This window comes from Ambystoma mexicanum, chromosome 1q (genome assembly GCF_040938575.1).
Source record: "Ambystoma mexicanum isolate Mex_15411 chromosome 1q, UKY_AmexF1_1, whole genome shotgun sequence".
Classification (NCBI taxonomy): domain Eukaryota; kingdom Metazoa; phylum Chordata; class Amphibia; order Caudata; family Ambystomatidae; genus Ambystoma; species Ambystoma mexicanum.
In genome coordinates this window covers 662,481,818-662,497,104 of record NC_090922.1, presented here as the reverse complement: position 1 = coordinate 662,497,104, position 15,287 = coordinate 662,481,818, and the positions used below count along the sequence as shown (strand labels likewise).

General features: G+C 43.4%; 1 protein-coding gene across 1 annotated transcript in view; it reads left to right on the top strand.

Annotated features, from left to right (window-relative positions):
* Positions 1-5,806: 5,806 nt before the first annotated feature.
* The window catches only part of LOC138534947 (dimethylaniline monooxygenase [N-oxide-forming] 2-like), a 272,372-nt gene continuing 262,891 nt past the window's right edge, over positions 5,807-15,287 (top strand). Inside the window, exon 1 of the mRNA XM_069641258.1 lies at positions 5,807-6,059. The gene's annotated coding sequence lies outside the window, so the exon portion shown is untranslated. The remainder of the gene's footprint in view (positions 6,060-15,287) is intronic.

Below are 15,287 nucleotides of genomic sequence, written 5' to 3'. Positions count from 1 at the left end.
TATATCTTTTACTTTCACATCTGCTGCACTTCAACTCTTCTTAGTTCATGCATAATTCTCTTCTCTTAGTCCATACATTTTTTACTTACCCATTGGTGCATTTTACTCTTACTAATTCATGCACCTTTTTTTTTTACATTTCCATTTATGCATTTAAACTCTTCTTAGCTCATGCATTTTTCCAGTTACTTTACATGGCCTATGCGCCAACTCTATGCACATTTCCCATTAACAGCACAATATGCTAAAATGTACCCTACCTGGCCCGTGCCCGGCCATCATCTAGAGAACAGTGGAAACCGTTCTCTTGTTTCCAAACTCTAGGTTTACACTGCTGATTGCACAACTCCATCTGGCAATCAGGTAGACTAGACTCATTGATCTAGTCAACATATATTCACTGTGATGCTCCCTAGTGAGTAAACTCAGCACCACCAAAACAATGTGGTAATGGCAAGCAATAATATCACGATAGATAATTTGGGCCACAACAGTTAACACCGCTGCACAATGACAACGGCCCAATGTCAAGCATTTCAATTTCTGGTTATCACTGCAACAATTAACTAAATTAACAAAACCGAAAACATTTTTTTCAATGTTACTTGAATAAATTCACATCTGTATTCCACTTTGCACAATCTCCAACCATTTAAAAATTAGGTCATTCTTAATACCAATCTCCTTGTTGGGTGTTAAACATCATTCTACTTGGTGCAATACTGTTACTCGCCTCTGTCAGACGATGGTGATCTCTAAATCTGACAGGTGATACTTGTGTCTCAAAAACTAAATATGCCAAAGAAGGGACTTCCATCAAATGCAATATGGGGTGCCACACATTGATTTTAATGTTCAAAAAGGCTGGAATTGAAGATATGTTTGCTTATTTTAAAATTTGTAACTTTAATTTCCACAAAAGAACAATGTTACAATTTACTGTAAGATAACCTGATTCAGCTAAACTCCAAGAGGTTTCCCACACTGAGCTTCAAAGACATTCCACACCTTCTACCCAACAAAATAATATTCCCCCCTGCTCTGCTAAGAAACCGGCAGGCTGTTGTGAAAGGAACTGGGAGGGGGACTTTTGGCCTGTTGTCCTGCTAGCAGACAAAGGACTCCCTTGAACTGAATGGAAATGCTAATTTGGGACATCAATGGAACCCAGCCCTGGCAGGAAGGAGCTCAAGTTACTCTCTGGATCAGCCAAGACCTTGGAGGTGGGCCAGACTGAAAATGTGGATTTGAAACTGGAGTAAATATATGTTTAAGGAAAAGACGTATAAAATATTGTACCGAACGGACAAAAATATTAAACTTAGAGATTATTAAAATGAAAAGATTGCTCACAGTTTAAAACTAATCTGGAATCTGTGCGATGTTCTGAGACTGAATATGAAAATTTTAAAATTGTAGCTATTTTAATTATGCTATGAAGATGGAAATTTACAGATGTATGCCCAGATGGTAAGTGCATGTATGTGTAAAAAATTGTACAGATCTAAAAATGTGTAACCAACCAAAAGCGTGAAAAACTGTCATTTGTGAACCAAAACTCGTAGGAACATGAGACTTCAACAGAAACGTACCTTAGTCAATCTATCATGTAAACATGTATTATGAACAAGTTGTGCATATTGTAAATATGTTTTTATGAAAAATAAGATATACTGTACAGAGACAAAGGGGAGGTTTTCTCCCTAAGCCATAAACATGACACAATCAGGCGCATCATGACACACTGTTCCTTTTTTCAAATCAGGAGAGGGGGAATTCTTTGACCTATCAGATCCTTAGAGGGTTGGGCATAGACAATCAGCCTCCCCACTCACTTTGGAAAATGGATAAATAGGGACTGTTGAGGACCCAGAAGGACACACATTCACTCAACAACTGATCCACTGGCGAAGCACCCTGCAGGAAGATCCAGACTCCAGAACCAGACTCCAGAACCAGACTCCAGAACCCTGAAGCAGAGGCCTAACCCAAACAGCTGAACCCTTTTCAGCAGGCCTTTAAAAGCTAGCAGCCTGATTTTAACCCCTAAACATCCACAGGGCCTAAACCATTCAACAGCCTGGCTGAGCTCTTTTTTGCTTCTGGCCATGAACCTGTGCTAGAACCAGAGACCCAAACTGGTAGAGCAGTGCTATAACCCAGAACCCGTCAGATCCAGTCCAAGAGGCCGTGCAGACCAGAGTGCCTTGCTGAGAGCAGAACCAAGTGCCTGAGACCTGTCCGGTGGCGAGCGAATCCCAGCCAAACCCTTGACCAGATCTTTGACGGGCCCATTCCATTCCAAAGAAATAGTAGTGAGTATTTAGTATAGAACTGTCCATAGTCATCTCTTACTTTAAAGTAATCCTATTCTATCCATTTCAACCTATCCAGAACTGCATTATAGAATCTTGTGTCCATCCTGAATCCTTCTCATCATATAGTCTGTGATAATTCTAGTGATAATCATCTGTGCGCTGATATTTTTCTGAAGAAAGTCAAGTGTCCTGGCAGACAGAAGTCAGAGCGGAAGGCGCCCTGTTCTGGTGGCTGTCCCGTTGGGTATCTTGAACTTTCATAGCCCCTTAGTATAAGTCCATCTTGGTGCCTAATCTTTAAAGCACATCTTTCATTTTGAAATTTTGACTCTTCTGAGAAAAATCGACCTTCACTAAAACCTCTGTAACTTTTGAACCGTGCGCCCTAGAAACAAAATTGTATAGTTATTCTGTAATCGCGTTTCTTGCGCGTGGAAAAGTTGCCGCAAATTTGCACTTGGCTCAATTTCACTCCATATAAGATAGCTATTTTTTGCTTCCAACTTCTGAATTTCGTTTTACATCTGCTAATCATTCTATAAACATTGCTAGTGTTGACCTGAACCAATCCCCAGCCACTCTCACTAGTTCTGAATTCAATTTAGTTAATTAAAATAATTTTTAGCATTTTCCCATTCAATTCATATTACATTTAAAAACAATTGACCTGTTTTAAAATTATACCTGTTCTCTCTAAGCTTGCTGGGGGGGAATCGGGATTGAAACGGCAATTGTTGATTGTTATTCCTGAAACCTGTGTGCCCTCATTCCATATCTTCATATTGCATATTGGGGGGAGTGAGTAGTAACAGAGGGAAAGAGTAATCCCATTGTCTTTGATTGAATTCATATCAAGTTTTATTTCTGTGTTGCATTCTTTCCTATCATTGCATTTCCTTGAACCATACAAAGTTATTCTCTGCTACATTATTCTTCCTATTCCTACTCCTAATTGATTAAAGAGATTGTTGATATTGTAATATTACCCATTGCTAATCATTGTTCATATTCATAAGTGTGATATTCAGATATTATTCATATTCATAAAAGTGTAATCTATATATTGTTCAATTCTTCAAATGAATCTTTTAATTTTCAAAACAAATCTATTTCTTGGTTCAGTGAGACCGGGGGGATTCAAAGAGAGGGTGCCTTATTCACACGTGACACTGCAACAAGGAGGTGGTTGAACTCTGCTGTGGTTGGTTATATTATTAACAAAGGTTGCTTGCTTATTTCATTTTTGAAAATGCGGATCCAGCATATCGTTTTTTAAAGTGCAAATAAAATGTGCATTTTTTTGGCGTTTTCAAACAAGCAGGCAAGGCTTGTACATTTTTTCTAAATATCCAATTGACCTATTCTATCACAAATAGCTTCTGAGACCTGTTGTCTGGACTTACCTTGAAAATGCATATGGGCCCTCAATATTAACAGCCCAGCCTGGTACCTTGCATGTGAAAGGGTCACTGGAGGTGAACTTGACCCCATGACCCAGTTTCCATTCATTGCTGCCTCCTGGGCAGCACTATTCTAACAGAGCGGTACATCACTGCTCTGAGGAACACTGCAGAAAGCCCATTCAGCCAAGGCTGACATACAGCTTCAAGGCCGCTCCTGCTGCAACTTCTCTGGCTTCCGAGTCTTGAAACTGAGATTGCTTCTGTCCCAGGAGACACATAAAATCTGGTTGTATCGCATCTAAACCAGACAAAAGACTTAGAGAAATACGGTCAATCCTGTCAAATTCCAATCAGGTGGCAACCCTACTCAGGAAGCTGAACAAGTCCCTACACCACCACGCCTCCCAAGCTTGTGCTGCTCTACTTGAAGAGGTCATCATAATTGGTAGGAGCAGAGCAGACTTACCATGCTTTGCACAGAGATTACTAGAGGGATGGCACATACCCCTCAGTACCCAGATACACCCCTCAAGGAAAAAAAGGAGTGCAGAGTATTGGTGGGAAACAGCTGTTGATCAGGACACCAAGTGAAGGGTGAGTGACTGGTATGGGAAGGATCTGTTCAGGTTGCCAGAACTCTGGACGGCTAGCAAGTAAGATCACTGTAACATCAATGTAACTGTCAAGAAAGGTACCTAGATACCTCTGGGTTAAGTGCGCTATATAAATGCATTCATAAATAAATAAAGTAAGTGTGGCTATAGTGACAAGAGAGTTAGGACTGTACTACCACGTGCCAAAAACACCCTCTTGTGTCCTCTGGTCAGGTGTAGTGTAGGGCAGCTGCAATAAGAAGAAATGCACATCTAGAAGGGCTTTCAGGCAGCTCACTGCATAATGTTGGCATGCCTCCTCATAGAGATGGCGAGGTCATCTTCCTGGAAGGGAGCAATGAGAAAGGAAAACTTATGAGGAAGGGTCCCAGAACAGGGAAAATGGAGAAGGGGATTGGAGGGGGAACAGATGGCTTGATGCACGAGGCGGGTAGTGCAGGCACAGTGAGATGGGGCCGTGAGTACAGCGGAAGGTGAGGCTGCAGTGAGAGGGGCACACAGCCCTGCAGGAGAGACAGTGATTGTGGGAGCTGCAGCATAACCATGGACGCCACTCTAGAGGAGGAGGCGGAGCATATTGGACTTATGTTATTGAGATGTGTACGCCCACCACTACCACTTTAATGGTCTATAGGCACTTGATCAAATTCATTGTGAAGACGGCCATGGGAGAGGCACCTGCTTTTGGGGAGGAGATGGCACAAGAGTTCGAGAGATTGAGCAGGGGTACACAGGAAGCGGAAGACAGCAACTGGTGTGAGAGCCACGAGAGACCAGGACAGGCAAAGTATGACAGCCTCTTGGCTCTGGAGCAAGAGACATTGCAAGACATGGGCGCTCCCTGCCACGGCAGAGTGAACAGCTTCCCTCCTTGTGTGATCCATGAAACATATATTCGGCAACCCTCCCTTCTACGTGAAACCATGGGGTAGGAGCATTATACCTTGCCCTGACATGCTTTTTAGTTTGGGCTCAAACTATTGCATTGAAATACTGATTCATATATGCATAGGGGTAAGGCCTTCTGATGAGGGGCACACACTTGAATGCCATTTGAACGAAGGATACAATGTTGCTTCAGTGTTGTTTGGTTATAGGCCCTCCCATTCCTTGCCCATTGCCTTGCTAATTCCTATGGCTAATCCCACCCATTCCTGCCTTTCTTTCCATGGGAACTCTTTGAGCTCTCTTCCAGGGAGGCGGCCATGTTGCAGCGTGCTCACGAGAGACTCAGGCAACGGAGCAATGATTGTTAGATGAAAGGACATGCTGTAAGTGGTCACGCCACGTCCGTGTTGAACAAGGAAGAATGCAGTCTTTGTTTTGTTCGGCATTTGGGAATGGAGCAGCGCTCGAACAGATTAGGTTCAAAGCAGTTAAGGTATTTTGAGTCATTGAGAGGACAGGATGTCTTCCACTAATTTGTAAAGGCTTAATAGCGGCTGCACCGGAGAAAGATGTACCAGTTTATAAGGTACTGTTGGAAGTGGGACTATTTTCACAACGCTGAAGGTTTGTTTCGAAGTGCTCAGGTGCACATGTTTGAACTTTATTAACTCAAACCGAGAGCTTGTTCGGTGCCTCCTAGTCAGAGGACAAGTTAAATGGATTGCGAGATTTACTGCAGACCACACTGTTTTTACAGCAAGCAGGCGATAGAGAAATGAGGTTAACCTGAGTGAAGCTAACTTGTAATGATCAGCTGCCGGTCTGTGGCAATTAAGGTAAGACTTGTCTTACCAATGGTCGCAGTGGACCTTAAGGGGTGTAAGCTTCAGGTGAACGATTGATTGGTGTTCGTTAACAGGGATTCAGCTATTGGCTTCGCTTCAGCATTAACTCTAAAGATCGGGTCAGTGACTGTGTATGTGTTCACCACAGGACACCATTTTTTTTATTTGAGTCGGTTGTGCTTTGTCATGCTTTTTTGGCAGCACGCGTTTCCTTGGACTGCCTGAATGAGGTTGTTGTTAAGAGTATAACAATGCAGCCACTGTTTATGATTGGAGAGAACCCAAAGCCAGTGTGATACTTTAGGGACTCGTTAAGCTTTTTATTGTGGCGGCGCTGCTCTTTGCCAGAGGCATCGATTGTGGCAGATGTGGCCTGTACTCCCCTCGCCACTACACAGATGACACGGCCGAGGCTTTCCGGTCTGTTTCTATGCACCTGTGACTTCAGCTAGAAAGGGCCTCGTTATGATTGGTTGCTTATCTGCATTCAGACGGGTATTTTGTTGTTCTACATTCCCACATACAGCCTTTTAATTCACTGTTGTTCGGCTCATATGAGCAACAATAGCCAAGAGCAGAATTTGCATTTTAGGCTCTTAACACATCTATTTATTTAACATCGCCTGTAGTAATGTTTCCTCGTCTATTTTTAATGGACGCGTGGGGAAATTATTTTTGTTATTGGGTTAAGGGGTGTCTTTCTGTGGAGGTAGAGTTTGGAAAAATCACTACTGCGCTGCGAGTGAACGTCCGCAGCCTGCTGTCGTATATATAAGCCATACCTTGAGCAGTGAGAACAGCACTACTGAGGAGTGGGCGAGGAGTACCGGAAGGAGGAACTTACATGAAGCTGGCTGATGGAAGCCTTCCACTACACGACACGTGTCACCACGCCTATCGTCAGTGTAGTGAGATGCGCAGAAGGAATGCAGACTTTCCAGAAACCATGCTCGCAGCATTATTTTGCAAGCTTTTTTCATGGGAACGATTGCAAATTAAGAGTTGGTTGTATTTCTCAATTATGAAGCGAATTGTTGTTGCTTCACGGGAACTAAGCCTTTGTAATGGGTGAAAGTGGCATTTTATTGTGATGACAAACGAATCTTGAGGAATCAAAGAAAATGCATGTTTTCTTGTTTCTGGTAAATATGTGCAATCCACCAAGTTTATCTCCTGAAACAATGCCTACCCTTTTAGAATATTAGCAGCCAGTGTACTGAACTAATCCCAATTGTTTTCTGTTTGTGTTGGGCACGGCCCGCTCCGGCTGCTTAAGACGCATGAGCATTCAGCACCAATGAAACGCACACATTGCTGACTTGGCACCTGCTGCATGGCATACAGCAAGTCATGTTGAGATTCACGGTCTGCAGTGATGTGGCGTCTCCCATTGTAAGAGAGCTCTTGTAAATGATAGCCCTTGGAACAAAGGCAATGCGTTCAATGTGATCCTCAGCACGTATTAGCTCAATGTATGATGTGATATGGCATTTATAACGCGCCTATACACAAGTGTTTCACGGCGTGACTCGGCAAGGGAGGGGAACAAAGGGAGGACAGACAATGATCCTACTAGGCCAGGTGACATTCAGATCGCGCAAGTGCGTGGGAAGGGGCAGGGACAGTGCAGTGCATGGGAATAGATCATAACAATAAGTAAAGTAACGACCAGCATGTGGCAAGTGCATGGCTAAGTGCAGACATCAGGTGTCAAGGGCTGGTAGGGGGACTGTAGGGATACAGAAACAGTCCCCAAGTGCAGGGGTTGCCAGGTGGGCAGTGCAGGTGTGTGGACCTGGGCCCGAGATCAGAGGGGGTCCAGGTAACCAGTGCAGTTCCTGTTACAGCCAGGAGGTCAGCAGGGCAGAGGAGGAGAAAAACAGAAGCAAAGAGGAAGGTCTTGAGGTGCTTCCGGAACTGGAGATGGTTCTCCTCAAGTTTAAGGGAGGCAGGGAGGCTGCTCCAGAGGGAGGCCTCAGCCGAAGAAAGAGATCTTCCACCAACTCGTTGCTTGGAGAAGCGACTCACCCTGAGGGAGTTGGAGGCGGATGAGCGAAGAGCTCGAGAAGGAAGATGTAGCTGCGCATGGACACTATCTTGGACTTACTGTTACTCATTTGCATGGGCGGCGGAGGTATGTCACTGGAGGCAGCCCCTGCGCTTGACCTATACTTGTCCCTGTAAAGTCTCTTTGTAACTGTCTTATACTAAGTATGTCATTGATGTTCTATCGCAACCTTTGCTCCTGTAACCAGCTCCTTGATGCCCATGGGTTTAGTGTGCTATACATATGCCTAAATAAATATATACATAAATAAAGATTATTCCCCAGAAGTCAGGTGCCCAAATATATGGCATTTTAAAAATAAGTTGATCGCAGATTTTGTGTGTTGGTGGAGTTTATTTATTTTTATTATATTATTTATTGTTTTAGCATCGTGCTCATGGAGTGGCTCTCGGGCACATAGGCGTGTAAAGAATTTCCATCTGAAAGGCTAACTCTTCCATACCCCATGGGGATACCATATCAGCCGTTTAAATATCTTAAGTTGCAGGTACTTGTTGGCATTTCCCAGAGCGGTAGTGATTTGGTGTCATGCCAGTCACGCTCCCCGTTCTGAATCTGCTTTGTAAACATGATTATAGTACAAAGACCTTACATAAACAAGTAGACATCTGAACCTACTTGTCATTCTTACCCGGCGAGGGTGCAATCAGAATGAAAGAGCCATTCTGATTGGCCCTCGCCGAGTCGTTACTAGGCTGGGAATCCCTCGGTCGGGATTCCACGGCCTTTGTCCCCGGCGGGGGGCGTGGCAGCCCCTCAGCCAATGAGGAGGCTTGAAGCAGGGCCATTCCCGCTCCGAGCCTCCCCAAGGCTGAGAAGCTACCTTCGCCCCCCGCCGGGGACAGAGGTAAGGCTTTTTTTATTCCTTCCCTCCCTCCTCCCACCTCCCTGCCCTCCCCACCCCACTTACCTTCTATGCCTTGGTCCCCGGCGGAGGACGATTAAAGCTTCCAGCCGTGTGAAGACTCGGAGCGGGGCCATCCGAGCCTCCACATGGCTGGAGACTTCCATCGTCCCCAGCCGGGGAACAAGGAACATTTTTTTTTGTTTTCCCTTTCCCCTCCCTTCCGCCCTCCCAACCCCACTTACCTTCTTTTTTTGAGAAGCGGACGCGCTGGAAACGCTTCTGTTTCCAGCGCATCCGCTCCCGATGGCCGCCATGGAAAGGGAAAACGGACTCCGTTTTCCCTTTCCATGGCGGCCATTTTCTTTGACTGCAGCGTTTTGGGAGAAAAATAAAGCTTTTAGTGCCCCGGTCACGTAGTTTTTGCTTGGGCCTATAACTATGGGCCCTGGGGCATTACCTGAGTCGGTAATGCCCCGCCGCTCGGGGCATATTGCTTAATTATTGTACTATTGTTACCTGTGTGGCAGGAATTAATCCAGCTTTTCAGGTGCCTCTTCCGCGCTGGTAAATGATTAACAGAGGATTAGAAGAGATGGAAAACCTATCCCTCCCGTGCTTTGCAGAGACCAGAAGAGCAGTCTTTTGCAAGACTTCTCAGTTCTCTGTGCAAGCGTGTGCTCTGTGAGATGGATGAAGCTGCAAGATGGAGCCCTTTGCATGACCAGCTGCTGCTACAGAAGCGGGCATGAAGCATGCAGTGCCCAGTGAGCGTTGTAATAAGGCGTGTACTTTCTTGAGGATTGTGGTCAGTTTTCCACAACTTCTCATGTCGAGTAGCTTCTGTACTCTTTTCTTCAGCCCACCAATGCCAGTAATGGAAGGACTGAGGCCATGTTGCACAGGCACCGTCAACACCAATAGGTATGGCTTGTTAAGTGCTGAGAGTACGATATTTCTGTAAAACCCACAAAGGAAGCAAGCATTGGCAATGCCAACAGTTTGGACTTTTTTGTAGGCATGATAAAGGCGCTTGCCAGGCACTTCTGTAGTGGTATTAACTGGCCATTGATGGGAGCAGGGGCAGTATGGTGCAAATGCCTGGACATCTAATATCAGTGCCTGGGAAATTGATAGTGCATGTACACAAGCCAAAACTGTTGGCTTTGCCAATGCTTGTTTTTAACAGGACTTCAGTGAATGACACGCATATTGCTTATAAATCGAGTGGCTGAAGGCAGACCTGGTTAACACATTTTTGTTACACTAGTAGCCAGGCTTGGATTGCTCTATAGGGCAATGCCCAAATTGTAGGCCCAACTTGCTGGTGTGGGCCCGTTTTTTTGTTCAAAATGGGCCATTTCATTTTTTTTACCAAAGTGGTCCAGTTTGATTAGTTGCTTCTCTTTTTTCACATAGTAGATTTCACCAGTGCTACTGAACACATTTCTTTAATATCACAATTTGCAACACATTTTCCCCCCAAAAAACTCACTTTTAGGTACTACTCAAGTAGTCTATCAGAAAAGGAATGAATTGCCATTTCGATTGTGAGCCACTTTTTCATTGCTGCCCGAGCCAATTTTACATCACACTCTGACCCTGGCAGAACCCCGTTTACAGCTCCAATTAAGTCATTAACTCTCAGAAGACTGCTTTGAAAAAAAACTTTGAGTGCAAAGTTTGATGGTAAGGCTTGAACAAAGCTATCTGAATGAGTTCCCGTTAGGAGGTGTTTTGAGCGCAGAGGGGCAAGAACTGGGTGGGAATAACCATAGGGATTGACATGGCCATGGGCGTTCAATGGGTGGGCAAAAAGCCCAAAAACACCTGCAAGCTGTGTGTCCCTCCTCATATGCCATTTCTCCCTATCTTCACTTGAAGGCAATAGTTTTGGCTTATCAGTGGCACTAACACCAGCTAATTTCCCAAACTAAAAAGGATAACCCTCGACTATTGCAAAGGGAGACCCATTGGGGTTGCACATGCACATTATTGTACATTTGGCCACAAAGAGGATTCCTGATGCTTCCTCGTCATGAAATCTGCCAGAATGCCGCACTCCATGTAGCCCTGCAGCAGTATTTGTGTTTTAATTTCTCTGACCAGAACCTATCAAGGAATCTGTACATCTTCTTTTCATGTATTTGAAGCCTTGTTGGTTGAAGTAGACATTGATGCTTTCTTCGCATAAATGTCATATTTTTGCATCATATGGATTACAAAGGGTGAAGTGGAGAGAGACGTGCTAATGGAAAGTGTTGTGATAGTCTATATGCTCGCCCAAAATTTCACATTTTTCAGACATAGATATAAAAATGCATATTTGTTCTACTTTTGAATAACCTTTTCTTTGCCATAGACTGATAAAATAGATTGAAATGTGCTTTAACAAAAGTAATGCGCCCTGACAACCTGAGCAGCATTTTAACACTTCATGTAAAAAATGACAGGAGGTCTCCACAAGTGGTTTCATCAGGAGTTTGAATGCCAAATATGGCCTTTTACTGTCATCTTCTAAGGCTTTATGACCTCGCCCGTACTGGGAGTTATGGGCACTGAAGACCGAGTTAAAGGCCTGAGCGCAGCAAGGGCCTTTAATGAGGTATGAGGGTCCATAACGACGGTACGGCCCGAGGGCAAGGTCAATAAAGCTATTAGAACCTATGGGCATAGAGAAAAAATGTAATTAAAAATATAATTTGTGTATTATTACATTGTTTTTTGGGGGCCTTGAATCTTTCCTATGGAATATTTAAGTTATAAAAAAAAAACATGAAAAATAACATTACAAAAAGCTATTAGAATCCATGGCCAAAGAGAAAAAAGTGCATTTAAAAATATTTTTTTATTATTACATTGTTTTTTGGGGCCTTGAATATTCTGTATGGAATATTTAAGTTGTAAAAAAACATGAAAAATAAGATTACAAAAAGCTATTAGAATCCACGGCCAAAGAGAAAAAAAGTTCATTTAAAAATATATTTTTTTTATTATTACATTGTTTTTTGGGGCCTTGAATATTCTGTATGGAATATTTAAGTTATAATAAACATGAAAAATAACATTACAAAAAGCTATTAGAACCCACAGCCAAAGAGAAAAAAAATTCATTACAAAATATTTTTTTTTTATTATTACATTGTTTTTTGGGGCCTTGAATATTCCCTATGGAATATTTAAGTTTAAAAAAAAACATGAAAAAAAACATTACAAAATGCTATTAGAACCCATGGCCAAAGAAAAAAAAGTGAAATAAAAAATATAATTTGAAAAATGATGATATTTTTGGTTGGGGGGACTATTCCTTGTGGGATATTTAAGTTTAAAAAAACATGAAAAATAGCATGGCTAAAATATAAGTTATGCTTATTTATAGTAAGCTATTCTTTTCACTAAAACTATTAAACGAAAAAGGACGGTATTTGTAGGAAAACGTAATTTTCACTTTGGCCACTGGAGGGGGGTAAATCACTGTTAATACATAATTTTCCGAGCTGAAGAAAGCAAAGGGCAAATTTGCAGGCTATACCGGTTCTTATAGCCTGCAAATTGACCAATGGGAAAGGGTTATTCACCCTCCAAGGGTTCTATCAGTTATAGCCTCACATGACCGTCATAGTGATTATATGATAATAATAGTTTGCTTTTATGTAGCACTATGAACCCTCAGGCATCTGAGCGCTGCTTATTATTACCCACGGCGTGTGCTGTTCATTTATTGACCTCGGACGGATGAAAGGCTGAGTTTGGCCGCGCCAGGATTCAAACCTACATCAGCAGGTTCGACCCGGATGCCAAAGCGAGCGCTCTACTCGCTGTGTTATCTGACCGGCTGGCCATTACATGCCAAACACAAGTGGTTTCAACCGGAGTTTGCATGCGCCTTACTAACCTTCGGTGGTGGGCCGGACTGTCCAAGGGCGGTACAGCGGGCCTTTTGCTGTGGAAATGTTTTTTAAAAACTAGAGAACAGGGGTATTTTGAGACACACTTATTAACTTTATTGCACTGTTTTAAATGTAACAATTCTATCACATTTTTATTTTTTTAAAAATCCAATATTTTAAGAGAAGAATTGGTAATGTTCCAGAGAAACATAATGAAAACTTGAATTAAGGAAGGTCATAGATGGGAACTTGTGACCTGCAGTATGGCCAATACACATGCAATTGGCATAAGCAGCAAGCATAGCATTTACTGCTGGCCTACAGTTCTCTAAACGTTACATATCTACTGTTCCCGGTTTGGAAAAAGCGTAAGGGTTGCAACCGTGTTGCTGTGAGGCGCTGCGGGTCACTTTCAGCGATAGGCTCGCGAGAGAGTAGGGGCACGTTAAGTGCAATCAACTTGCCTCTGTGCCGTGCCCTGAATCTCCAGCAAGCCACGAGACTCTGCGAGGAGCAGCGGCTGCTAGGAGAAGCTGGGCCTCTTTGGCGGATGAGTTGCTGGGCATGGCGGGTGATGCTGACGAGGAGCCCCCACACATGGAGGAAGGCTGCTGCGCAGTGTTGTGCGCCATGTTTCATGATTAAGCTCAACAGCCACATCTACACATTTGGCTCAAGATTACCACACTTCTTTGCAATAATACATTCAGGGATGTCCATTCATTAAAATTCTAAGGCTAGTCGAAGTGACATCACAAGCCAAATGACATCAAAGAAAGGGATTACACGTGACCTTTGTCCCTCAAGACATGAAAGGGCAATGAAATAACAATTCGTTACTAAAGCAGTCACAATATATTAGTAACCAACCACATTTAAATAGGCAGAGGTAACATAGGACAAGGGCATCGCCTTCATATGCCGGTACAGCCAAATATGCCCTTCTACTATCATTTTAGGTCAGTTATCGCCTCACATGACCGTGGTAGTAATTAGAAAATTATAATAATTTGCATTCGTTTTAGCGTCAGGAACCCTCAGGCATCTGAGCGCCACAGTGTTTGTCTCATTTATCGACCTCGGAAGGATGAAAAGCTGGGTTTGGCCCTGCCGGGATTGGTTTCTGCATGGATGCTAAAGCGAGCGCTCTACCCGCTGTGCTGTCTGGCCTGCTGGTCATTTATGCCAAACAATGACCCACATTTTCAGGTGCTTCGATAATGTGTCAAATGCAGCCCCACAAGCAAATAATACCAGGTGTTGCATTATATGTCTGGTATCGTTACAATATGCAAAGGTACATCTCTTCATGTGCAGTTGCTGGCTGCATAGGCTCAGTGCAGCCTCTAACGCTCCAGAACTATTATCCAACGCTAGCTAAAGCATCATATGCCAGCTGTAGCCAGAATACGCCAGGTGCCGCTCGCTGTATTCAGAGTTTTTACCAACCTATGCTAAGCTCATCTTACAATGCCCCAGAAATGCCATCAGTGCCAGTTAATGTAATATAGGGCTAGTATAGTTACAATATGAAAGATGCAGCCTTACATTTCCAGTTGCTGCCACCATACATCAATCTCAGCCTCACATGTTCACTAGTACCATGCCAGCCATGGCTCCCCTTGCCCTTTCCAGCTCTTCTGCTTTCTCTGCACCCTACTTGTAACCCCTGGGTGCCTCCCTATATACAGGGCTTTCTTGCGTCCCAACTAACAATGTATGAATTACATACATACATACATGTGCATGATCTAGTCACCATATGTATTCACCACGTGCAGCCTCAAATGACCAAGAATGGTAAGGTACGAGACATCTTTAAGGATGCAGAAAATAGGCATGTGTAATGTGCAACCTCATATAACCTATTGCCACATATTGCCACTTAATGTACCCAGTGAATGATAGCCAACATATGAAATGTGTGACCTTGCAGGCTCAATTTCTGGCATCATGTGCCAATCCCTAACACACCTGTCCCCTGTACCGGGTTCTTCAATCGCTTGCCCACCTGCACATTCTAATGACCATTCGCTCCCCATTGGTAGTTTTCTTCAGCTTTTGTGTCAACCACACTCATGTTGCGGTAATAGGGGGTCATAAATATCTTGCATCTCTAATGTAAATATAGGGGACTCTACCACTATCCCTGAATGGACTACCCTGAGAGAATAAGTCCATTTGGACTTATCCAAGTGGGAGAGCCTAGGATGGTATCAATGATGGATGACCCCATTACCTGAAATATCTCCCAACTACTATAACCATAAAAGATGACATTTCCTAATCTTTTAAAATCAAACAATCAACAACAATCAGAATCAGACTACACTTCATAGTAAAACTCCATAGTTGTGCCATATGGTGGGCACACATGAATAACACTGTATGCAAACATAATCAGCACAAATGTGCTC